Consider the following 27,887-nt stretch of genomic DNA (forward strand, 5'->3'; position numbering starts at 1 on the left):
TCTTTTTATGTGAAGCAGTGGTTTTAAATGAATACGCTGATGCATTACCAACTAACATTGGGAAGAAACAAAGAAGGGGAAAGCCGAAAATGTCTGAGACTACTGCATTTTGAAGAAAATGTAGTGGGAACGACTTTGTAGAATAACTTTTTGCGGAATTCTGCGAACAAATCAAGATTAATTCAAATTATGATGGAATACCGATAAGGAGGAATGACTGTTGTATAAGTGGATAGGGAAGCCAGTGTATTAATTTGCTCAATTGCGATAAAAACATGCCAGAACAGCTCCAGAGCAGTCGCAGTAATAGGTACTGATACAGATCTGCTCTCGATTCTAAATGAAAGAGGTATGTCTGGAACATCACTGTATTTTTTACCCCAAACCAATTTAATACAAAGAAATATGTTACAAAATATTGAATGTACAAGAAGCCTTCGGTCCCTTGAAGGATCCTCTTCTTTTGCTCCACGCAGCCACAGGATGTGACTCCTACTCCGCGTCAGCTATATTCAGAAAGGGTAAATTTTTGAGCTTTCCTGTTGCTAAAGGAAAATCTTAAACTGCTTTCTATGATCTCACAGCTCAGTAATTTTCAGCTTGATCAATCCAGAAAATGTCACCTAGATTGTAGAAGTGTTGCTGAAACATCTTTAGTGGAAGTAACACTTAATTCTCTAGACACCTTACGATACAACCGCTATAATAATTAAGTAACCAAAAGTCCTTCTTCAAAATTTAAAGCCAGGCAACCCCTCCACCCACAAGTGCAGTTGCTTTACAGCATCCGTTTTGTGTTTATCCAATAGTACAACAGTAGCTTAAGAAAAACATGAATCCAATTAAATGGGGATGTGTTATGAAAGGAGGTGGACTGTTCACAACGCTTATGTCACTCCCCGAAGCTTCCGAAGGAATTCCGCATTTAATGTTCTGTGACTACAAAGTAACAATAATTATGTGAGACCACTATCTAGATGCCAATGAAAACGCAAACATTTAATGTTCCAAGTTTTGCATGCATTGTTTAGGTGAAACATGTAAAAATTCAACTTCTGTGCACAGTTTCGAAGATGATGATATTGAATGTTGATGCTTTTATTTTTCTCTAGATTTTTACTGACATAACTATCTTTTTTTTATATATTTTACATGCTTTTCAAAAAGATGGTATATGTCAGTTTTTAAAGTACCAAATAAATAATATTATGCAATTTTTTTGAAAATTCATTATAAAGTCACTTTTTTTCTCTTGTCATATTCTCATTCCAAAGCTAGAAATAGCACGATTTCTTTCAAAAATGGAATAAAAGCTACTTGATTATTCAATTTCTGGAATATATCAATCATTTTTCAGTTAATATTTTAAAAAGAATACCACAAAAAATTCTTCATTTTAGTAGCTTTTTCGTTCTGCTGCATATTACGTAGAAAATAGAAATTTTAGTTTCTGATGTCAAAACAACTGTTTGAACTTTTTTATTAGTTATTTTAGGGTATATATCGAAACAGTATTACTTTTAGAGCATACTGTTTTTTTTAGAACTGAAAAATCTTTATTTTTGACCAAGTTATAAAGAAAACAAAAAGTACTAGGCGGCCATCTTTGATCCGCCATTTTGGATGGAAGCTCACATGGAATCTTAGGGGACATTTTAGGATTTACTCTACATGCTATGAGGAACTAATTCTGAAAATATTTCTTCATTATAAATTTGTGGTGCAAAAAATCCTAAATTTACTGCGCTATATGAAGGACTTTACCAACACAATGAGTGATGTTTAGGTCTAAAATCGTAGATCTAAGTCAGGCAAAACTTTCTATACAAACCATAGACTAATAATAAGAGTAGACCGAGCTTTCCCATTCTTGCTGATGAAGAAAATTGGTTCATAGATGTATCATGTGACTAGTGGAAGAGCTTGGCGAAGACTTTGGCAGCATGGTTGCTAGATGGCAGCATTATCTATAGTTCGGCACTCGACATGTATTTTAAGACAATGTGTTTTCATTACAAAAAACTTTCCAGGTGCAGAGATTGAACTGTTTTTCTTTTAGTTATGCATTATTTTGACATTAGTAATAGTTTTTGATCAGTTTTCAGTAACTTTTATTTCATTTGGAGCTGTCAGCGCTGGCGTGAACGAAATGGCGTAAACGTTTTGCGTTAACGCAAAAATGTACTAATCGGTATCTTAAATTGAAACTGTAGGTAAAAATCTTACCGTTTGCCGATTCTTCTTGGTCGCTTGCATCTTTTATTGCTTAGAGAGTTATTGAAATTGACTAAAGAAAATGCACAATACTATCTAAACGAAAAACTCACTATATTAACAAAATATTTACAACTTAGAATAACAAATTTACAAATCGGACTCCATAAAAGATCATTCTTCCGTGTTCCATCAATTCTATTTATTTTATTTCTCGCTGGCGTTGATCGTCTGCTTCGATCAACGCCCGCTGTTGCTAGGATATCCACCAGTCACATGGTTTGGTTTATGATCAGAAAAAGGGTTGCCATAGCTCGGTCTACTTTTATTATTAGTCTATGATACAAACCACAGCATTTTCGCAATGAACGTTAGCAAAGAGAGCTCTAAAATCCCAGAATAAACCACGACTGTCCTGGGTTTAGGGAGAGCAAGGTGAGGCCCTTTGCCCCAAGTGGTCAAAAAAAAAATTTTTTTTTTATAGTCAAAATAATGGGATGATTTACTTTTTTTTCTTTTAAATTTTGATTTGCTTTCTCTCTTAAAAAATAATCTTAGAAGACGTTCAGTCGTCGTTTTCATTTTCGCTGTTGACGTCACAAGTGATCAAGTCACTAGGGTTACCAGAATCAAGTTTCTGAAAGAATTGCCAAGCTTTGCCAAATTAATAATTTATTTAACTAGCAATTCTCGTTCCGCTAATAATTTCTCGCAGTAAAAAATCACCAAGAAGCAATATTTTTGCCAGAAAAGACAACCACGCGCTCCGATCCAAGCTGACCTTCTTCGCTAGTGACATCACACGATGAAACATTTTGTTTTAGAAAAATTTAAAAGATTAATTAGAAATAAAATGTTGGGAAAATAAAAGTATTTGTTGGCTCCCTGTTATTTTTTTTCTTCTGGATTTTCTATCGATTTTCCAAACTTGATGAAAAAAACTTCAAACGATGGGTAAGGGTGGCAGTTACAAGATTTGTCTCTGCTCGAAAAAAAGTTCAGATTCGCCACTGCGGGTTTCCTCCAGTTTCCTGTGAAAAACAAGTATATTTGCGAAATCGTTTCCTGAACTACTACATGTTCCATAAATGTAGACTTATCACTGATGGGAAAATTATTTTTAGCTACCAGTGTAAATATATTCTCAGCGTCTTTATTAATTTGCCTTCAGCTCAGTTACCGTAAACGCGGGCTACTTTGACCCTAGGGTCTTTTTCTGGCCCAAATGTAGAAAAAGATGAGTTTGTTAAGTACCTATTTATGAACACTATTTAATACTTTATAAAGTAGAATAATTGTACTTATCCTTTCTGTTAGGGTTTTCAATCAAAAAATTCACAATAACAACATATCTATCCTAAATTAAAACATACGACCTACTTTGGCCAAGCATAAAAAATTGAAAAATCCCGTCAGACCGTCAGATAGATTTGGAAAAGGGAAGAAAAGCTAAAAGTAAAACTCTCTAAACAGGAAAAACACATGAAAAAACCCGGAATTCTCAGCAACAGAAAAAGAGAGCGAAAACAGACTCAATTCATCGGGGTTCAGTTACATAGCTTTTACTATGGAAGATGGAGAGGAACTAAAAGTTGTAGCAGGTTTAGAAAAAAATTGACCCAGTTGCATCAAATTCTCACAAATTTTGTTAAATTTGTTGAAAAGAATAAGTTTAGCGTAAAATAAGTTTAAGTAAAAAAAGAAGCGTAAAATAAGTTTTTCCACAGCTTAGAAAGATGAGCAGTTACAAAATTACTGAGAAAAGAATGACAGAAGTTCCAAAATGTGGGCCAAAGTAGCCCGCGTTTACGGTACGCTCCGTCCTATTTGGTTGATCTCTAAATAATGGCGAAATGCCGAGTCTGGATTCTGTTGCTTTTCAATCATTGACAGCAAATGAGATAATCGAAACTTGCTTGCAATTCTGCCTTGGCTCCTGTTGAAAAGTTTACGGAATTTCGTTTTTGTAGAATAAAATGGGCTCAGGTTTCCAGGGATGTATCATGTATAGCTGTTGATGTGGGATAAGAAGGAGCTGATGTTAAGAGCATAGAACACGTCAGCAAGTTTTGGTAGTGGCCGACAGTTTAGAATTTTTTGTCTTGCGAATGGTGTTCTGTTAATAAAATTATTCAACCTCCATAACTAATGAAAAGATGACTGCTTTCCGCTGGAAATTTCCTGGACAATAACTAGTTAAGCATACGCATTTTCAATTTTTTTTTTCTTAATTTTCCTTTAATCAATTATTTGTGACTCAAATTTCTTGTAAAATGTATTTTTCTTTCAAATAAATAGTCTTTCATATGAACACACGTCTTTCTATGACTCTAAAGTCAGTTCTACAATGCTTTTGAATAGGGAAAACCACGTTGGGTCAAAGTAACCCAAACGCAAAGGTAACATTGACCCAAATAAAAAATAAATAAAATGGTTATAATACTTAGAAACAAAACAATCACTATTCAAAAATTAAATTAAGAGAACTTTAGATGCGTAATATAAGTTTTTCTACAGCTTAGAAAGATGAGCAGTTACAAAATTACTGAGAAAAGAATGACAAAAGTTCCAAAATGTGGGCCAAAGTAGCCCGCGTTTACGATACGCTCCGTCCTGTTTGGTTGATCTCTAAATAATGGCGAAATGCTGAGTCTGGATTCTGTTGTTTTTCAATCATTGACAGCAAATGAGATAATCGAAACTTACTTGCAATTCTGCTTTGGCTTCGATCGTATTTGCTATAACATTTTAAGAGCTTTCCTGGTTAATCAGAAAAGTGCAAAAAATTTCTCTACATTTTCTTGAAAGATTTATTCCAAAAAGTTTTTATTGGAAGTGTAGGTTCAGAAAGATGCCAGGTTAATTTCAGGAAGGTTTCTGAGTTTTAGTGGGAAACTTTTTTTTTTCCAAGCATGTTAGTCGCAGCAATTAGGCACCCGCTGCTGCCCATTATTTACTGCCCAGGAAACGTTAACTTGACTAGTTATTGAACTTTCCTATTCATAATTTCTCGCTTGTCGCGTACTTAAGAAACAGTCCCTTAGCAATTAACTAGATAAAAGTAAAACACAGCAAAAAAAAAAGCAAACGTTTAAAAGAGTGGTGAAATCGGGACATCAACTATTTTAACAAAACCCCAACTAACGGTTTTACTACCACCTATCTTAATAACTACCTGCTGAATCAATAAACCCAAATAGCGACTTGAGTGTATTTATACACAAAAGAACACGTATATTTATAGATACATATGAACGAAATATAATGGCTAATTTTTCATACAAACTATAACTTCTTATCGAACAGTTTGTTTTATTACGATCGAACGGATATCTTATCTCTTTTGTAACGTGATGAAATGTGATGCCAACAAAACAAAAGATCTTATTATTCCAATGAAAGCTTTCTCTGGTGGAAACAAAAGACTTGAAAGTTCAAAGTACCGTTTCGTGCAGATATTTAAAAATCGTGCGGACACTTTTAAACGAGACTACTACTTTCACCAATGATAGGTGGAAGTTTAAATACTTTCCCCGTATCCTTAGACACGTTCGTGATCAATCGATACGGTTTGTGATAGTCGTTATTATTAGACATCTGTTTCGTAACTCGATTTATTTATACATTTAATGAAAAGTTGATGTCGTTCTGCAATGTTATATTTCAATATGGGACCAATTTTTAAGGGACTACGGACAGTGAATCTGTTTCGTTTTGGTTGCTGCCTGCCTTTCATTTGGAGTAACTATGAAACATATGGGTCAACTTTCCACCGCTTCCAGCGGCATAGCTATAGATTCTGCCGCCCAGGGCGGTTCCTGAATTTTCCGCCCTTTTGTTGAGAAAAAGTTAATACTTGAAACGGTAAAAAGTATTTTAAATAAAACTGAAAATTAATTTAAGACGAAAGAAAATTTATTTATTTTCGCGTATTTTTCTCACAGATGAAAAAAAAGTTCATGGCTTCATCGAAAATTTCAAAATTTAAGCCAAATATCTTAATTTTAGGCAATTTTTAGTAATGCGAATTTTTAATAAATTAGGAAAGGAGGGTTAGGGTTTCCTCCCGATTTTATTTTCAAAGTTAAAGCTAGTTTCAGTCCTTCTTTGATGGCGTTAAAGGGTCGGCGGATCCTCAAGGAAATTTACCGAAGTTGAAGTGTTAAAAACGCAATTTTTGGCATGAGGAAAACAGGAGCCTCCTCCCAAAGGATTTTCAAAATTGAAATCAAATTTTAGGCTATCCTTTGTGACCCTAAGCGAAAGGGGAAAGTTCACGGACTCTCTTTGGAAATTTTTCCGATACCGAAGTTTCGAAAACGCAACTGTATGATATTTTTCGGGGTGTTAAGAGATGGCCAAATCTCACACATACACACACAAAAAAAAAAAAAAAGTCAGACGACTCTTCTTTCGAAACTTTTTGAAATTTACATTCTAAAAACGTTACATTAGGCAGAAAGCAGGGCCGTGGTAGCCTGATCGGTAAGGCATTGGACTCGCGGCCGGAGGGTCTCGGGTTCGATCCTCGCTGGTCGAAGACCCACCGTCGTCATTAAAGGGGACTGGGCGACGTTAAATATGCTCGTGGTCTCAATGTCCTCCAAGTGAAACGATACCTCTGGGGGTGCTAGCACCAGGTAGCTATTAGCTCTTGGACTAGTTCTAAATTCTCATTAACTGTTCGATCCGGTGATGGTGCTGCCATCTATCGGTATATAAAATAATGGAGGCAAGGCACTCAGTATGCAGTCCTCGACATAAATACAGTTGAAGTCAGTTGTGACTCTGAATAGGCAGAAAGCATAACTTGCTCAATGTGAAAATAAGTTATTTTTTTTTACATCAAATATACCAAATTGCCGCCACCAATCGAACCGCCCCCCCCCCCCCCCCACCCGAGCTACGCCACTGACCACTTCATATTTTTAGATTTGACTTCTGAAAATACTTTGCTAGCAGGGTCCCGAACTGAAATTTTTGGAAGAGTGGAAATTCCAAATGGGAACTCCAAATTTTGCCGAATGGAACTCTAACTTTCGCCGAATGATCACAAAATTTGTCAAATATGGAAATTTTTGGGAGGTCACAGTGACCTTCCATCGGAACACCCCTGTTCACCAGCAAGGTTTTCTAATTTTTGTTTCATAAAATAAATTTAAATTACTGTTCACGACACCGCATAATCCAATAACCCTGAAGGTACTGATTGGAATCTACTGTCAATTCCTTGAAATATCTCGGCCTACATTGTAATATACTATGCAATATTATAAGTTATAAAAATCCTCTGATATTAGAAAATAAAAATGTGGAGTTTTTAAACATTTACGAATTCCAATTTACTGCATACATTTGCAGTACTAATGTTGGCAAGTATCCAAAAAAATAAGTTTTTTTGTTAAAGAAATTATGAATTATTAAAATGCATTAAAGTGGAAAACTTAAAAATGTTAACTCCTTTAATGCACGGAATTTAACACTGGATTTTCGGAAGGGGAAAAAAGGTTTCTTAAAATAATCGGATTTTTGGAATACACAAATAAATTGAAGAAATTCTGCAATATACGGCGGCAAATTATTTTTGACGAATGTTTTTAAAGATTTTTTTTTTTTTTAGTAAACTATAAAACCTAAACACCGAACCTACATTTAACCGTTTTCAAAATTTTCAAGCACTTGAAAATTTTACTTTTTATTCCAAGAAATTTTCAAGGTTTTTGAAACTGTACAAACCATGAATATGTCAAACATTCAAAAGGTTAGTAAAATCAAAATAGTATGCATCTTTTCTTTCCCTGCCACCTTTGATCTCATTATTTTAAATTTAGTTTTTTATGCAATTGATCACCATTATTGTTCTTGTACATTTCGCTCTTCTAAAAAATGTCAAGGAGTATTTTCACGCCTTGAAAAAACCCCTAGCTGTATCCCTGTTTATGGAGACAAGAAAATTAAAAGAGCAACATCTCGTTCATTGTTCGTTCTTCAGCTTCAGAATCAAGTCATAAAAATTAACGGAAGCTCTTAAAAACAAAACCGTTCTGTTTGCTATTGAGTACGTGTTTATATGGTATGCTTCGAACAGCGCACGCATCATTGCCCCACATGTTGGAGATGTTGAAAGATGGAAAAAATCGTTCGCCCCGGGGATCCACGGGTCGGAAATCGAACGTTTCTGAGTGGTAATTGTTCGCGATGAGGCATCCCCGGTGCTCGCTCGGCCGTAAAGGGGTGAGGTGATGCATGAAGCAGACGATTTTGGGCAAGAGTGGCTCGCATGCCTTCAAGTACAGTTTTAGAGATGATTGATTTTGGATTGTTAAATGTATAAAGCGAATGTTAATGGCTTATCAGATTGTTTGGACTTTGAAATTTATTTAAATTTAGCGACATAGAATGACAATCTTCATTGCCATACAATGAAGAAATGAAAATGAAATTTTGGTTGGAAATGCTTTGTTGTCTGAGCCATCGTATGGTCATGCAGTAAATGGAAAAATAAATAAAGATAATTTATGTTTCGCTGCTGCTAGTTTGTTTTGTGTTTAATTGCTTAATATAGCCTCAATGAGCTGTGTTACAACAAACGGAAGTTTATTTCGTGACTTCTTTCGAACAAAGCAACTTAGCAGAAAGTTGCCTTTCTGGAAGATTTCTTATAAGTGCAGAACTCCTGAATTTCAGATACTGCGTAAGAGAAAATCAGGAGTATCCCTATCAACAGTTGAATATCCCGGATTTTTACATTGCATAGGAGAAAATTAGGAGCTATCTAGTCAGCAATCAGATGTCACGGATTTGTGTATTGCATAAGTGAAAACGAGGAGCTATCCTATCAGCAATCGGATGCTTCGAATTTTTACGTTGCAAAAACCAGGAGTACTCTTATCAGCAATTGGACGCCCCGGATTTGTGTATTGCATAAGAGAAAAACAGGAGCTATCCTATCAGCAACTGCATGCTTTAAATTTTTACGTTGCAAAAAACCAGGAGCACTCTTATCAGCAATCGGATGTCCCGGATTTGTGTATTGCATAAGAGAAAACCAGGAGTTAACCCATCAGCAATTGGATGCCCCGGATTTGTGTACTGCATAAGAGAAAACCAGGAGCTATCCTATCAGTAATCGGATGCTTCGAATTTTTACGTTGCAAGAAACCAGAAGCACCCTTATCAGCAATTGGATGCCCCGGATTTGTGTGTTACATAGGATAAAATCAGGAGTACTCTTAAGCAGTCAAATTATCCGGATTTGCATATTACATGGGAGAAAACCAGGAGCGTTCCATCAGCAATCGGATGCCCCAGACTTGTATGTTGCGCGGGAGAAAACCAGGAACACTCTTATCAGCAACCAAATGAGTGTTAGAAAATCAACCACAACTTCTTCTCATTTATCAAAGCACACGGCAATGATGAGATTGTTGCTGCTGTTACTAATTTTCCAATGTCTGACGACGTCAGAGAAGATCCAAAATGTTTTTGACTCTACGAAAGTTCAGCCCAAAAAAAAGCATCCTGCTTAGACTATTCCGTACAATTAAGAATATTCTTAACAGGAGCTTGATTACTAAGGCCTTGGTGCAAGTGACATAGTTAGGCAAGGATGGGATTAAAGCTTGGCACCTTCTGAATACACCAAATGGATGGTCTTTTGGCTGCAAGTTGGTCGTTATTTCCGGTAATAAAATGAAATATAAGGGAATGTGGGGCATAGTGTAGTTAAGATAGCTTACGTTTTTTCAAAATGAACAAGTTTCAAATTTGTTCTGAAGCTTATGTACACACACAAAAAAAGGAGGGGAGGGGGGACAATATATTTTTAAAAACTTGCATTAAAACATTATTTTTAATTTTTGTGGGCAAAGTGAAAATTAAAATAGTTTCCGAATGAAATATTTTTTATTCGATTGAAGACATAGATTAAAGAAATTACATAGAGAGGCCCCTCTATACTAAGAAATTGAAGCCGGAAGTTGCACCGCTATATCCCAAAATCCTTAGCTTCATGATAAGTATCTTGAGATACATCTTGGTTCAAAACATTCCATTACTGAATCTCAATTGGTTGTTAAGTTAAACTTAGATATTGTTGCAAGTTTATGAAGCACGTTTTTGAAATTGCATTAAAACATGAATTAAAATGCAAACCAATCCGCCAGCTACTTAATTCGGTCTCTTTGCGAGATTGGTGAAAACGATTCTCGCAAAGCGATCATGTTATTATAACCCCGCGTTTCATTGCACCGCTGTATCCCATAATTCCGGCTTCAATTTCATCTATTTTTTTCCATAGACGGGACCTCTCTATGTATATTTCTTTACTCTATGATTGGAGAAGACATTTTTGATCAGACAAATGAGTAAATAAAACACTGAATGAATCAATGAAAATTAAATGAAACAATAAACGAAAATAAATAAATGAATTAGTTAATATATGAGAAAAAATGAATGAGTGAATGAATTAGAGAATGAATATGAAAATAAGTAAATTAGTGGACAAATCAGTGAACCATTAAACTAAGGAATGTGAATCAAATAATAAATAAATATATAAGTAAGTGATTTGATAAAAGATTGAATTAGTAAATGAAATGGCCTATTTCATTTTGCCCAATCCACTTTGTCCCGCATACACTTGACTAACTGTACAAAGCATTTAAAATACAAATTTTCTTAAAATTAAACAAATTAATACTGCACTGAATATTAGTAGGTCTCAGATAGTATTTAAAATGTTAATAACATGAACTTTATCATTTAATAATTCCAATTTTTTTTTTATTTACAGCAAAATATTACAATATGAGTATCAATTTTTGAAAATTGCTTGTATTATCATATTCTTTGATTTTTAGAGGCTTTTTTTCTTTCTTGACTGGAATAGACTACACGTGTTACTACATAGTTAAAATATTACTAGATAGGTGGCGCTAAAGAGGAGTAAATATTTCACCATTTCACTTTGGCCCACGTTCCCCTATATCAATTTTGTCCTCTGTCTTACGTAAGGGGAAAAATGCAGAGGGCGTTAGCTCAATTTTCTAAAAATTAAGTACAAAGACTATGTACAGCAAACCTTAAAAAGACTTTAAAATTAGATTTTAACCACTTTTGAAATTTAGTTTTTAATCTGAATTTTTACATTAGACTCACTAATATTAAACCAAACGAAAATCTAAACGTTTTAAAAGTTCGATAACAGCTTTATAAATCCTCTAAAACAATTTTTATAGGATAAATATTCTTATCCCAAAACAGCTAAGAATTTCTGCTGAAGAAATATTTGATAATTTTAGAACAGGTGAAGATTAATCAACAGATTCCTGGAATCGTTGAAGAAAAAGATTTAGGATGTCAAAATATCTCTGAATCCAAGATGCTCCGTAAAACAATTGTGAGAACGTGGCGCAGACTTCAGCTGTGTTACGACATGGATGGTTTTCATTCCGATGTTTGTGACTCGTAAGACTTCAAGGTAACTGTGTATAACGAACATTCTCAGCCATACTAACATACTGTTGGAAATAAAGTGCCCAGTTCCGACGCACTCTGTACTTCACCGTATTGCAAAATGTTGAAAACAAATATTGAAAATGTTGAAAAATGAATAAATAAGTTCATAAATTGTGTGTCTTAAAGATTCACGATGGAAGTGAAATTTTTTTCCCTTTTTTCTAGCATTCTGTACTGTGACTTCACCCGCACGTTTTCTCTCACGCCACGCTCTTTTTCTTCCTGCACCTTACCTAAGCATATTCGCAACAAAATTATATGTTTTAATGAAAAAGAGAGTTTATAAAAAACAAGAAAACTAAACATTTCTTGAAGTTCGCTTTTTAATTATTGTGAACAATGAAAAATATCAATAATTATTAAGTTATTTTTAGTTAACAAACTAATTTCAAGGCTGAAATTTAGTTATGCGGATTAAACTTTAAACTGATGACTTGACTTGAATTATATGCTTGCTTAATTTAAGCCTTGAAATTAATTTGTTAAATTTATCACAAAACTAACTTCATAATTACTACTATTTTTCATTGTTTTTGGCAACAACAGTTAAAAAACAACTACGTCACTTCTGTCACATAAAAAGCTTGCGGATCAGAATTTCAATGTCCTCGCAAAAGATTTTTCACTTCAACAAATGAAAGAAGAGTCTTAGCAAGAAAATTAATCAGCAAGTATAATGAATAAATTAATTGAGAAAAGGAAATAATAGTAATGACAGAATTGATATGCTTGCATACTAATGCACAATGAAAATTTTTTGACATTAGAATATTTTTCTCCAGTGTAACACAAGGTACAGCGCTGATGAATTTACTCTGCACCAAATTTAAATATTAATGTTCTTGCAAATCTATAATTCTGTATAAAATTAACATAACTCACCAAAACACCAATGATTTGAGACGGAAAAAGCTTCACATAGAATTTCATTAACAGAACCAAGTCGGTAACCACAAGGCCAGAAATCAAGAGCGGAGGAAAGAAATATTCAGATACAGCACAGAAGAGACTTTTCAGACCTTGACCTTGATAGATGAAGCTTTTGCCCTATAATAGTAAAGTCAAACAAATGCCGGGGTTCTTTTTTTGCATTCTTATTTCCGTATTTGGATCATCGGTTCCAAAATGGGAACTTCAGCGGGTTGCCACGGTACGGAAACAATATTAGTGCACTTTTTCCTGCAGAATTGTGGTTCCTTTCTTCTATGTCAGCGGTTTTTAAATTTTACCGGAGAAAAGAATGAAACGAACTGCAGGGTTATTTTGGGGATCCCAATCATATACCACCTCGAGAAAAAGGTATCTTAGAAAAAAAAACATCCTTCAGGAATTCAAAGAATAATACGGTTATTTGGCGAGCCCCACCCACTCTTTTTTACTAATAATAAAGCTGAAAATCTCTCTGTATGTCTGTGACGCGTACAGCGCCTAAACCATTCGGCCGATTTTCATGAAATTTGGTACAAAGTTGGTTTGTAACATGGGGTGTGCACCTCGAAGCGATTTGTCGAAAATTCGATTTTGTTCTTTTCTATTCCAATTTTAAGAACATTTTTCCGAGCAAAATTATCATAAGATGAACGAGTAAATTACCAAGTTATCATAACGTGGAACCGTTACATGGGCAAGCCAATTGGCGAGAAATTCACCATACATTATTTGTAAATATACAGGCGAACCAAAAGACATTTTAATTTTCTACTACGGGCAAAGCCGTGCGGGTACCACTAGTTAAAATATATCTATTAGAAAAAAAATTTACGGAGAACTTCATTCCAAATTTAGAAATATATATATTAATGAGAAACCCCAAGATTTTTTTCGGGGAATTCTAACCCACTCTTAGAATAATATATATCTGAAAAATATATTTAGAAGCAACATTTAGAATTCTAACGTTCTTGAGGGACCCCATTCCACCTGCAGAAAAGTATGTCTATGGCATAATTCTGATCACTAAAAAGAAAAAAAAAAGTTTCTTCAATTCAGTTTTGCGTCCATTGCTAAAAAATAAATAATACATATTTTATTTTGTTTTGTTTTATTAGTATATTAGTATTATTATTATGTTTTTACAATGGGGTTGTTTCTTTCAATCAAATGTGGTACTTTTAGTCACTGAAATTGATAGAATAAGCAAAAAAAAAAAAAAAAGGAGAAAAACTTTCATTTTCCCAACGTTTAATTTGTAATTACTTTTTTAAAATGTCCGATTTTGAAAATAAGGCGTGGTCTTTATGACGTCACAAATGATGTACTTTGGCACATCTGTCAACCACGTTTCCACGTTATGATAATCAAGAAGCAAATACATTTTGCTCTACGCTTGCTATCAACCCTATCGTTGCCAGTACATGTGAGTAAAAAAGCGAATTAAATATTGCGCTCCGCGCTAATGGCAACATTGAATGGTATTTCATCAATTGTGATGTCAGCGGCAGAAGCGTAAAACATCAGAAGCGCATCGATTAAAATATTTTTTTAAAAGCATTAAACATAATCAAATCATTTAGAAAATGGTAAGATCCCATGTTTTTAAGCATGTTCTTTCAAAAAAAAAAAAAAAAAAAAACTTTTAAAATTTCAGAAACGACCTCATTATGCTTATTACAGGAAGAAAAATCTTACACAACTATTTTAATCGTAAATTTTACTTACATTAAAAGTTAAAAACCGCAAAATTAAAAAATAATTTCATGAAGCCATTGAACTCGAAGCGCTCTTCAAAAGCACTCGAAAATTCTTCATTGGAAGGGGGGGGGAGAATTTTAAAAAGAAACGCATTCTATGACGTTAAACGTTATTTTCACATGAACAAAATAGCATGTTAAATCTGATACACATTTATTTGTTATCCCTTCATTAATTAATAATTATTTATGCATTCAACGTCAAATTTTCCATCATTATTAGCATTTTTGTTGTATTTTTTAAGACGCATTTTGCGTTCATTCACCTGTTCATTCTTTTTTTTTTTTCTTTTAAGCAAGAGAAACAGGTCTCTTTTGGTGCGTCCCCCAGGAAGAGTTTCGTCGCTTTTTAAAAGTAAGTCAAGTTTTAAATTCAGTTTTTAAAAGTTTAAACTTCCCTCTAGACAGCGGTTTCCAGCTGATGGTATTCGTGATGGAAGGACGTGAGAGGATTTGTGATATTAATAAGAAGTTCCGCCCAGAACTAAACGAGTCTACTTTCCCGTATATCAACATCGACTTTCTATTACCTTGTCAATATTCTATTAATTAACTAAGACTGCAAATTATGTCGAACATACCTTAATAATATTTTTATCTGATTTCTAGGCACGTAAAAAATAAACAAATGAACAAATAAAAAAGAAGCAGCTTTCAAATATGCAACTAATATTTTTCTCTCATAAAAAACTCTTAAATTACTTCAAAAAAGAAAAAAAAAGTATTCAAAAATAAAAAATTCATCAGAATGAATTTAATTTATCCCAAAAAATTCCTTTGTTGTGTTCTTTCTTTCCTGTAAAAATAAAGCGCCTTCCCTGCAGCCAAAAAATAAAATAAATATATTTGAGAAAATAAATGAAAAATAATAAAATGTCCACTTATATAAATAAATTTTTCATCATTCAAAAATAAATAAATAAATAAAATTGCCCACACAGCTCTTTCTGTGAAAGCGTAAAAGACTCGAATTTTCTTTTATTTCCTATTGTCAAAAATAGAATAAATAAGTTTAAACCTTTGAATGAAAATAAAAACAAAGCACTTTTTCACTGTAAAAACAAGAGCTGTGGAGTCGATGTCAAAGTCGGACTGATTTTGGGGTAAAGGAGTCAAAGGTTTAAAGTTTCAAGAGTCGGAGTCAGTCATTTTCCTTCAAAGTCCACTACTTGCAGAGTCGGAGTGGGTCATTTTTCCTCCGATTCCACAGTTCTGGTTTTTGGCACTCTAGTTTTTAACAGTGCTGCGGAGGTTCGGACCAATTTTTGGATAAAGGAGTCGGGAGTTGAAGACTTTAAAATTTATAAGAGGGGGAGTCGGTCACTTTTCTTCAGAGTCTGCATTTCTTCCAAGGCTGCGGGGTCAGAGTCATAGCAGTGGATTCGGAGTCGTGGCATTTCTCCTTCGACTTCGCTGCCGTCGTAAAAACATTTGTGCTTTGAATTCATTTCATTTTGATTCAGTTATATTTGGATGCTTCACTTGCCAAATCGACTAACTCTGTAAAACAAAAAGTAGAGAATAGTAATGAAGATGGTGTTTTCCGTAGGAATAAATAGGCCCTCGTGTTACATTTTCTGCCATCACATGGTCAGAAATGTACTGAACCAAAACTTTAATATAAATTCACATGCTAAGCAATGATCAAGCACTATTGCAGCAGAAATGGGGATTTTTTTTTAATTTTTAAAAAGAGTTAATCGATTTGACGACTGAGGCATCCATTTATAACTGACTTGCATCAAAGTTACATAAGTCTACGAGATATGGTATTTCGATTTTTATTAATAACCTTTTGTTCCTATTTCTTGAAACCCAAAATTGAGAATGTAGTTAAAGTATGAAAACTTTTTCAATTTTTGTTGCAAAAAAATTTCCTTAAAATAGCTAACTCAAAAAAAAAGTAATAATAATAATAAAATAAACAAATAATGTATAAATGTTCTTTATTAAAAGCTTTTTCCAACAAAGTTTGTTTGGAGCAAATCTGTCATTCATTGCGGGATCTATATTGACCTTAAGATTCCCCGTAGGCACTCTTGATCTGTTTTCTTTTAACTGTTGAAAATTGAACGAAAACTTGTTCACATTAAAAAAAAAAAAATCTTTTCTATTTATATTCTTCATCAAGAGCGTTTCCCAACAAAGTTTGTTTGAAGAATATTCATCTTTAAGTTTGAAATTTATATTTGCCATAATTTTTTCAGTAGGGACTAATATAAAGTTATTTTGTTCAAAATTGAACGAAAAATTAGTCAAACCAAAAAGTGTAATATGGAAATGAAATGTCCTTGCCAGAACAAGATTTTTCTAACAAAAAAAAAAAAAAAAAAGAAGAGTATCATTAAATCGGATTATTCATTCAAAATTTATTGTGGACACACCGACACACGCATTTTCCCCATCTTAAAACCCCCATTTTCCAACATTTGTTTAATTATTTTATTTATTTTTTATTTATTTATTTATTTTATTTCATTTATTTATTTTATGTTATTTATTTTTATTTATTTATTTATTTATTTTTTTGTATTTTGCTTTCATGTCTTTCTTCTTTTTTTTTTTAACTTTTACGGAAAAATAGGCTAAAAAGAGCAGTTACAAAGAGGGCTCCAGATCTTTTGTGCGGATTGACTAAGATCAGCCTAGCTAGGCCCATGGCTTTTTGCTGGTCGTCACTTTTTTGTATTTGTACCTATGAAAAAGTACTGGGTCAGAGTTGTACACTTGAATCTCGATTATTCATGACGAATGGGAAATTCCGAGTTACATAAATCCCGCTTATACTTATCGGGGTAAAGTAGAGTAAATGTTGTAAACAAAACGCTTAAGTAAGGTTGCCTATCTGCTGCGTGTGAACTAATCAGAGTTGCCAGAGGCTAAAACTGCCAGGGGCAAAACTTAGGAATTTACCCTCATAGAGTTTCTACATAAAGTATATAAAAAATGTAGGTAAAAATAATACAAAACCAATAGTTTAGGGTTTCCCAAGCAAAAATGGTCCAACCATAGGGTTGCCGTTGTTCGAAGTTTCAATATTGAAACTACTTTTAAGCTTTTTGTTTACTACTTTTACTCTTTATTTATGATAACAATTTTTTTAACTCAATGAGGGTAAATTACTCATTTGTGGGCACTTTTTAGCCTCTGGCAACCCTGCTTAGGGACCGAAAAAAGGTAGACAACCTTACTTTAGCGTTTTATTTACAGCTTTTACTCTTCATTTACGACAACAATTTCCGGAAACTCGGTGAGGGGTAAATTATATCCCTCTTTGGGCACCTTTTAGCCCCTGACAACCCTGATTAAGGACCTGGAAAAGGTAGGCAACCTTATTTAAGCGTTTTATTTCCATCTTTTACTCTTCATTTTTGATAACAGTTTTCGGAAACTCGATGAGGGTAAATTACTCAGTTTTAGGCACCTTTAAACACCTGTCAACCCTGAATAGTTCACGTGAAGGAGGTAGAAATTTTTACTTTCACGTTTTATTTACAACTTTTACTCTTCATCTATGGAAGCAATTTTTGGGAAACTCGATGAGGGTAGGTCACGCCTAGTGAGATCTTGCTCTATTGTATAGAAGAATTCGACTCATAGTTATAGAAGAGAATTTCGTGATAGCCGCAACATACTAATTTTATTTGGGGTAACTTTTCTGAATTCCACTTACAGTAGCACAATACTCACTGTCACCAACACTGCAAATCTTTTCTTCCAAAAAATGACTCAGCAGAAATGTGAATCAAAGTCCCCCCCCCCTCCTTTCCCCTGCCCTACTCAATCATCTGATGTATAGTAAATTTGATACACTGTGTAAATTTTATACACAATGTATATTGTGTGCAACTGCCGTTTTGTGGTTAGTCTGTTGAATCAGATTAAGCAATTCAATGAATTAATTCAGTGTTAGAAAAGTACTATGTAACAAAGTTGAGCCAAATATATAGTACTACATTTAAAAATATCATGTGGGTACCCCATTTATGTAAATTAGACCTCACTTTTTAAATTCGTCCTTTTTTTTTTTAAATTTAAGTTAATTAATTTTTTTGTTGAACCATAGTTCCAATGTTTCAATTCATCTTTAGCGTCTCTGTAAAAGCAGTATCTGGAATTTTTAATGAGCTTTTCAGCCATTTTTGGCGTTTCTGAAAATTCTGAGGAATAGCTTGATTCGTCTCAGCCTTTTCAGTAACCAGGAAGGGACCTCGGAATATAAATTTTTGCGACGGGGGTGGGAGGGGGGCAGGAATTCTCAATTTCCCGATTGAAATTCAAATTTCATCGAATGATGAAATACGAGTATGTGACCATACCTACTGTCATACAAGTAACTACTCACCATAACTACATTTACATGAGAAGAGGTGTTAGGCTCATTAACAAAAATAACAAAAGAAAGAAAAAAGCAATGGTGCATATTGTCCCCGAATCTGCCGAATCTTCATCAAAAATTTGAAGAATAAGGAATTTTTTCGGAAGTCCTTTTGTCCCCGAATCTGCCGAATCTTCATCAAAAATTTGAAGAATAAGGAATTTTTTCGGAAGTCAGAGTGACCTCCCATCCGGAAGCCCCTGCAAGCAGGGCTTGATCTTTCCTATGATAAGTCAATTTCGCCTCCGCTGACAGTGGTGTCCTATAGGAAGGTCACTGCGACCGCCTAAAACTTCCCTGTTCAGCAAATTTCGCTGACTATTCGGCACATTTGGCCTTATTATTACAACATTGTGTTATGAGATATGGAATATGTGAATGGTTGTATTCTATCCTTTGGTAAAACTTAGAATTTCATTTGCTACTTGCTACATTGAAAGTTTTCCCCTCCGAAAAATTTCAAGTTCGATGGCACCACTGTCCGATATTTGCACTTCTTTTCTGTAGCAAAAACACAATGCTTTCCGGTGATCCAATCTCAATAACGCACAAAAAGCCGAAAGAATATGCAAAATTTATTCACGAAAAAACCCCGGCACCCAGCTCCAACTCTCCGAGGCAGCTTTAGAAAACGAACGCGAGCAAAAAGCAAAAGATTAATTAACTGGAACAATCCATAAACTGCCGTTCTGGATTCCTTATCCCTAAAGGCCGATTTCCGTGTCAATGTGCGAGTACATCATAGACACCATCCTCAGAAGAAACCATCTCAATCAAACGCCTCGCTCCCCATTTCGTATTCCGATCATGGAGTGCAGAACACATTGGGCGGCCATGGCGCCAACGCTGGATTTATCATTTCGTGAGCTTCGTAATACCCTGCATTATCTGATGCCACTAGAATATGTGAAACTTGTCACAGTGAATAATTATCGTCTGCTTATTTTTATTGCTTTCTCTCTCTCTCTCTCTCTTATTTAAATAAATTACAGGAAAAGTTTGCAAAAAATAAAGTGGAATTTACTAGCGCTTGATAGAATTTTTTAAAATTAATTATCATGCATGAAATGTTCATTACGTATGCTCCACTAAAGAATTTTTATTGCTGTGATACATATTCGTTTTTTTCTTTTTTTTTTCTTTTACATCATTGTTCACTTTCTGTCTGAATCATTCGCAACTCCAACAAACTATAAGGGGCACTGCAGCCACCGTCTAATGGCGGATGAAAAAGGTAAAACAAACGCACGCTGTAGCGTAGAAAATGCTAACAAGCCTAGTAATTTTTGTTTGTATGCATGACTTTTTTTTTTTTTTTTGTTATATTCTTTTTAAATTAGTTTTGAAAGTCTTGTGGGTACTCTGGCCCACGTTGAAAGAAATGACTATTCAAGAAACATTACTAAACGTCATAAATTAATGCAAATTACGTAGTTCGTAGTTCTAAGCAGCCATTTCCACAATACGTGAAATACACCGCCAGCTCAGTCATTTCCAGCCGAGGACTGCAGTTTCGTGCTTATTAGCACTCATCAGCCCGGCATAGAAAAGTGACTGAGCTGGAGATGGAAAACCTCTTAAGGAAGCCAAGAGTGCGAAACAAACTGGTAGCTAATATGGAATTAGCAGACCAGACGAGTGACCGAAGCACGGTCACTCGTGCTTCGGTCACTCGTCTTCGTTGCTTCGGTCACTCGTCTGGTCTGCTAATTCTATATTAGCTACCAGTTTGTTTCGCACTCTTGGCTTCCTTAAGAGGTTTTCCATCTCCAGCTCAGTCACTTTCCTATGCCGGGCTGATGAATGCTAATAAGCACGAAACTGCAGTCCTCGGCTGGAAATGACTGAGCTGGCGGTGTATTTCACGTATTTCTGCTTTAGCCCTGGCTAAGGGGCGGTAATTTACTGAACATTTCCACAATGTTGAATTCGATATTTATCAATTCTTGATGGAACTACATTTTCAGTGTGGCCATAGGACTTACAAGAATAACAATTAATGCTAGATACTTTAATTATATGACATTAAGAATTATTATCAAAAGAAGATGATACTTCTTTGCCTTGCTTGGCTAGCGCTAATTGTTTTGCATTTGTAGCTGAGTTACTTTTCTCAAATTGCCGAATCGGTTAATGTAAAATTTTTCTGTTTCGTATGTTTCTAATTTCTGAATTATGATTTAATTCTGTCATGCTATGCGAATCATTAACAAAATTCTCACGGAAATATGTTCGTAGTTTTCTTTTTAATTTTACCATTATTTCTTTTAACTTATCGAATGCTGTAATCTTTCTACCATTTTATTCCACTCATGATAAAAAATAAAAGTGGTTTAACTGACATGCGAAATCTCGCCAAGGGTTCTTTGCTTGCACAATACTAAAACTATAACCCTAAACAAATTTTGGTGTAACTCTTCAGCTGAGAATGAAAGCAATAAAGTAAAGTTGGCACACTATTTTGGCGATGAAAATTCTCGGCTTTTGCTTTTGCTTCTAATTTCTTTCTCGGTTAAACATTTTTGATTTCGTTCTGCGATATAATTTATTCAAGAAAATATTTTGCATACTGTCCATTCCAACTAAATGCTGCAGTAAAATAAGGTTAGTTAAATTAATTATTTTAAAACTGGGTGGAGATGAACGGCCGAATTCTTCTGCTAATGTTATTAAATCCTTATTTCTATCTTAAGAAAAAAAGACTCATATTCTTACAAATTCACACAAAACAATAAAAAAAATTTACCTGGTATAACGTTATCCTCTTTCAAAAAAAAAAAAAAAAAAGCTTCGAACAGACGAGCATATTTGTTTTTATTCATGCAAATGCGAAATTTGTTAATCCAGAGTTTTCTTGTGTTTACGATTTTGCCATTTCCGACTGTCAACTCATATTTAAAGGAAAATAATTAAAACTAACATTATTTTGAGAAGCTCGAAAATACCATTACGTGAGGAAACAATTTCCGTTGCTGAAAGCAATCTAAGATACATCGAATGTGTTAATAAATACTCATAACAAACTGCCTATTTTTACCAACAGACACACGTGGAACGCAATGTTTTACGTTTTTCTTTGCTTTTATCATTCACCGCAAGGTAGCGTATTCGAGCGCTGGAGTTGTGAATTGTTTTAAAGACGAGAACAGTGCTTTTTAACAATGAAATATAGATAGCATAGCGATAGATTGGTTTGACTTTGACCTTTATTTAGAGATTTCCTTTTTATGATTCCAGAAATAATGCTTTGAATTTAAAAAATATATTTAAAAAGCATAACAGATTTTATAGGTGGAATTAGGGGGGACTTAATAGGGGCTAATCCCCGGCCTTCTTTGACAGTTTATAAACTCTCCTAAAAACAGAATAGAAACGAAGTTTTTTTTTCTACATGTGTATCTCTAAAATTTTAATATTTGACCTCCCAAAATTTTGCAACTCCAACAAACTATAGGGGACGCTTTAGCCACTGTCTAATGGCAGATGAAAAAGGTAAAACAAAAGCACGCCGTAACGTATAAATTGCTTCTAAGCTTAGTAAATGACAGAAATTTTTGTTCGTATATCGTATGAATGATTTTTTTCCTTCATCCTTCTGAAAAGATCTTTCAAAGTCTTTTGATTATTCTGACCCATGTTGAAAGAGATGAGAAATCAAAAAGTATTACGAAAGTGAAAAATTAATGCCAAACACACGGTAAGTTGTTCTGAAGCAGCCATTTTCATGATGTTGAATTCGATATTCATAAAATTTTGGTTCACTTCGAACAACATTTTCATTCTGTTTTTTCTATATATTAGTACTTACGTCCAGTTTTGTGACATTTCCGACATTTGTTGACATTTTCGTCACATAGTGCACATACGTGGCCGTAAGACTGTCAAGAGTAACATTCGATACCTGACAATTTATTTCTATGACTATATGATTGAATATCAAAGGAGAAAGATTATATTTTATTCTATTATTAAGCTGGCGCAAATTGTTTTATTTATGTGATTGAGTTATTTCTTCGAATCGGTTTATTTTAATTTTCGCTGTTTCATATGTTTCCATTTCTCAAACTGAATGACAAAATTCTATCATGCTTGCTGTGTGAATCATTTACAAAATGCTCACGGATATGTAGTGGTAGTTCTGTTTTAAAATCATCATCCATTTAATTCATTCGTCATGGAAATGATGTAACTGATAAGCGAAATCTTGTCAAGATACATTATTCTTTCACACAATACTAAAACCATAACCCTATAAGCAGATTTTTGGCGAAACTCTTCCACCGATAATGACAGCTTTTGCAGAATAATAAAGTAAAGTTGGCACAATATTTTAGCGATAAAAATTCCAAGCTTTTATTTTTTATTGTTCAAATTCTTTACGTTCTTTCTGGGTTTTTCAATCCGTTCTGCGGTAAATATTTTCAAGAATATTTATTTGCATACTGTCCATTTCAGTTAGATGCTGTAGTAACAAGGTTACTTAAATCAATTATGTGGAATTAGGTTAAGGAAAAGCAATTTTTCTGCATTGGCCCTAGTGTCCAGTCAATGTTATTGAGTACGCTTTTTTTCATCGAAATGGAAAAAGTAATATTTATTCAAATTCACTCAGAACAAGATAAATAAAATGTGTGCTCACAGTTTTTTAACAGATATTTTTGATGTTACGCTGTTGGGGATAATGATTCCTAATGCTGAATTACGCAAACAAAAAAATACATGCAACAAACTGCCTTGTTTTGCCCAAAATGGAACACGAACGCAATGTTTTACCTTTTTCGGCAATTTTATAAATCACCGCAAGGTGGCTTATTCGAGCTCTGGAGTTGCGAATAATCCAATTCCAAAAATAATTTGGAATAAAAAATTCCAAAAACAGCAATCAAAATATTTTTTTTCTTACTTAAGATTAAACACTGTCCATTTCTGCTCATTACACGTTTCTGGCTCGTAAACGTATTTGGGAAAGAGGAATATGAAAAAAAGAGGAAAGAAGGAAAAGGACGGGGGGGGGGGAGAAATGACTTACGGATCAATGCTAAACGCCCTGACAACTTGTCTACTTCAAGTCAATTTTACGTTCCTCAAAAATAACATTTTTTGAAACTGCTTGCATCTTCTTGGAACAAGAATCTGTCCCGCGCTGGAAAATAATATTTCTACCGCCATGGTCAAGAACAGTTAAGATTAGGGCTCGACCGATGGCATTTTTTGGCCGATGGGCCGATGCCGATTGTTGGCCGATTGTTCAAAGATGGCCGATGGCCGATGGCCGATAGTTTTCCTCCAAATGGCCGATTGCCGATGGCCGATGGCCGATGCCGTTGGCCGATGGCAAAAAAATAAATAAATAAATAAAAATAAAAAGATTAATTTGAATTCTGATATTTTTAATTCAAATTATGTTTTTCGCAATCACGAGTTGCGACAGGACCCTACTTATTGGAGTTATTGTTTCCAGAAACTGCTCCTGACCCCCCAAACCTGCCCTTCTCCTGGGCGGTTACGTGTGTATAGTTGTGTGTGTGTAGGCGCGCATGCATATGTAGGCTTGTGTATGCGTAGACCTGTGCACACACGTAGGCGTGTATGTCTCTCTGTGTGTATAGACTTGTGTATGCACATAGGCGTGTGTGTGTGAGCGTGTGTAGGACATGGACGCCACTGCCCAGGAGGAGCGGATTTCGGGGGACATTGCTCAGGACCGGAGGAGCCGCGCCTGCAGAGGACGGTGGGCGGGAGTGCGGCAGAGGAAAGCGGGGGGGAGGAGGGAAATAAAATCAGTCTAACGTCAAGGACAGTCAAATGAGAACAATAAGCAATCGTAATTGCTCAAAAAAATCTAACAGAAATAAATTGATAAGATTGTCAGGGATTTGAAGGATCATTGAAACAAGTATAAGAAATACGCAAAATGACATTTCTTAGCCAAAATAAATAATCGCTAAATATTTAAGAAATGCTTGAAACGACGAGAGTGGGTTTGGGGGGACACCCTCTGATTTTGGAGTAACTCACAACATTAAACTTCGGCCCCAACTTCAGTCTCATTTTTTAGTACAGAATCGCTACCACCAACGCCTCGGAAGAGTTTCTGAATCTACTTCAGCACTTCCGAAGAAAAAAATTCAAAATTGCCTTTGATTTCCGAATTATGTCACCATTCAAAACGTCTTTTATCAATTTCTTACATTAACCCCTTCAGACCTGGTGTCCGATATACCGAACATACTTTTAAACAGCTGCTAATCATTTAATAATTGATTTAATTAGTTGATTTTTTTTTATAGTTGACTCTTTACATTCTACTTATTATAATTTGAAGTAATTTTTCGTTTTGGGGTTGACAACACTGACATATAAGGATTGAGAGATAGAGAGTGGCTCATTTTTCCAACCATGGATTTTCATTTGAAAAGCGAGGTTTTTTCCTGATTTTTTTTTAACTATACAATCTTTAATTAATAGTTTCAAACGCTTATATTACGTTTTATAATAGTTTGTAGAACATTTTATAATGAAGTTTGTTCGGTATTTTATCGTTTTTGTACATGAAATATTGATTTCAAAAATATAAGTCAGGAATATTGGACGTGCCATAACCCTTTTAATTTTTCTCCTACAAACTCAAAATTTTGTCAATAAGATACCCTTTACCATAGTACACTGTGTACCAAATATCAACATTTTTGGTCCAATATTTCATAATTCCGACTGAAGGGGTTAATGCTCTAAATTCTTCCTAAACAATGTATAAAGCTTGAAAAAAAAAAAAAAAATCTCTAATTTTAAGAATGGTGTTGGTTTTAAACAACTAAGAATACAACCTAGAGTTTAATTTCAGAAATTGAGGGAGTGGGAGGAGGGGCACGCAAGTGTTCTCGGAAATACAAAAAATAGTCATAGAAATAGAGTTCAAAACAATCGTAAACATCGAGCAGAAAAACCCTTTTAAAACTTCCGCCAGAGTTTGTTTTGACGTGCAGTGGCGGATTTAAAAAATAGCAAATGTTGCAATTGAGCGAGAGGCCCATAACCATAGGGGCACCGTAGGAGTTACAAAAATGCTTATGATAAATGTTTTACAACTTCTGCGATAGAGAAATAGGGCTCCCAAAATGTATTTCGACGGGCCCCAAACTTGTAACTCCGCCGAAGCGATACAGAAAAGACTGCATTACTGTGATTCATATTACAAATATCGAAAAATTAAAAATTACCGTCGGTTTAATGGGAGTCTAACAAAATGAAACTAAACCGGTTTCGCCATCTCATATTTTTTCCATAGCCTCCAATTCGGCAATACATCACCAAATGATCGTCAGTCTGAGACGCTATATTAATTTTCCATTGAAATAAGTAATTTATAGCCACAAAAAATGAGTAAATAGGCTTTTTAGAACACCCGATCGAAAACAAAAAGGGAAGTGCAGAACTGGGACGTACGCACATCCCATATGCGAAAATTTAGCCTTCTGCAGCTTACCATTTTTGAGTTATGACTTATGAGAGATACATACGTACATCCAGCCGCAATAATTAACTTGTTTGGTACCTGAATGCAGTATTGAAAACTCTTTCAGGGGTGATTAAAATAGAAATTCATACTGAAATTTGAGTACACAATTTTATATGAAAACAATAACTCCCTTTACTTTGTATTAAAAAGTAAAACAACAAAGCTCTTTTTTTTTCAAAAACATCGGCCAATTCCATCGGCTTTTCGATGTTTTTTAAGGCCGATGGGCCGATGTTTCCTGCAAGTTAGCATCGGCCGCCGATGCCGATGCCGATGGCTAAATTCTTGAACCATCGGCGCCGATGCATCGGCCAGGCCGATGCATCGGTCGAGTCCTAGTTAAGATGCAACAATTCGTTTTTGATGTTTTGGAATTTGTAAAGCATATTTAAGAGATGTGTCCTCAAAACAAATATTCATCGAATTCATCCGATTTTGCGTTACTTCTGCGTAACTGTATCGTGCTATACTGAAAGATAATATCCCGTTATTTAGAAAATCAGCTTTTGGTTCTGCAAAAGGTGGAATATCCGCAAACTTTTGTACAACTGAGCGACCATTGAGGGAAAACTTTTATCATGATTATGCACTTTCGTAGCAAAAGTGATGCGAATATAATACTCTTAGGACGTCAAAGGTACAAATGTACTTGATAAACTTGACATGTATTTTACAAATATTAAATCATTAATTATGACTAAAAGAACAGCAGAAAGGATAAAAGAAAATAAATTATTTCTTTTTACACAAAAAAAATATTATCTAATTTTTTTTTGGAGTAGTTGTAAACTTAAAAGCAGTTTTAACTGTAATGGGTTTGTTTTCTTCAGTTAAAAGTAACACTTTTATTCACTGACATTGATAGAATAAGCAAAAAAAAAAACATGGAACGAGAAAACTTTTATTTTTCAACTTTTAACTTTGAAATTAATGTTTTAAAATGTCGGATTTTGGAAAAAAGGCGTGGTTTTTATGATGTACTATGGCGCGTTACTCCACTGGGGTACTGAATGCTTACGCTTTCCGTCTACCGAGTTTCCGCGATATGATAATTAAGAAGCGAATTAAATATTGCGCTCAGTGAATGGCATTTCATCAACTTTGACGTCATGTGCAGAAGCGTAAAAAAGGAAATTGAATCTGCGCACCGATTGAAAGCATTGCTAAAAAAATATTAAACTTTGTCAAGTTATTTAAAAAATGGTAAAATCATATGTTTTTTTAAGTATGCTGTTTCAAAAACAAATGGTTTTAAAATTTCGGAAATAACTCAATTGGAGTAAATCTACCATGGCAGCGTTGTGAAGGCTACGGAGATCCTAATCACAGCATTATTCCGCTGCCAGGTTAGGTTTTCCTAAGGTGACCATTAGACCCGTTTCCAGGTAACCTGACTCGTTGTCCCCGCACATACTGAAATGTTTCGCTCTTTGACATAACAGAATGGACACTGAATGCTGTAGCTGTGTTCATTAAGCAGTTCAAGCTACTTCATGCCAATTAATTAAATCATGCATAATTATTGAATATATCTTAGGTTTCCCCGACCCTAATACATCCGTAG

At 34.6% G+C, this 27,887-nt stretch overlaps 1 protein-coding gene across 1 annotated transcript in view; it reads right to left on the reverse strand.

Annotated features, from left to right (window-relative positions):
• LOC129229932 (MAGE-like protein 2) overlaps positions 1-12,692 on the reverse strand; it is a 53,592-nt gene extending 40,900 nt beyond the window's left edge. The window contains exon 1 of the mRNA XM_054864314.1: positions 12,619-12,692. The gene's annotated coding sequence lies outside the window, so the exon portion shown is untranslated. The remainder of the gene's footprint in view (positions 1-12,618) is intronic.
• Positions 12,693-27,887: the final 15,195 nt, after the last annotated feature.

Source organism: Uloborus diversus, chromosome 9 (assembly GCF_026930045.1).
Source record: "Uloborus diversus isolate 005 chromosome 9, Udiv.v.3.1, whole genome shotgun sequence".
Classification (NCBI taxonomy): Eukaryota; Metazoa; Arthropoda; class Arachnida; order Araneae; family Uloboridae; genus Uloborus; species Uloborus diversus.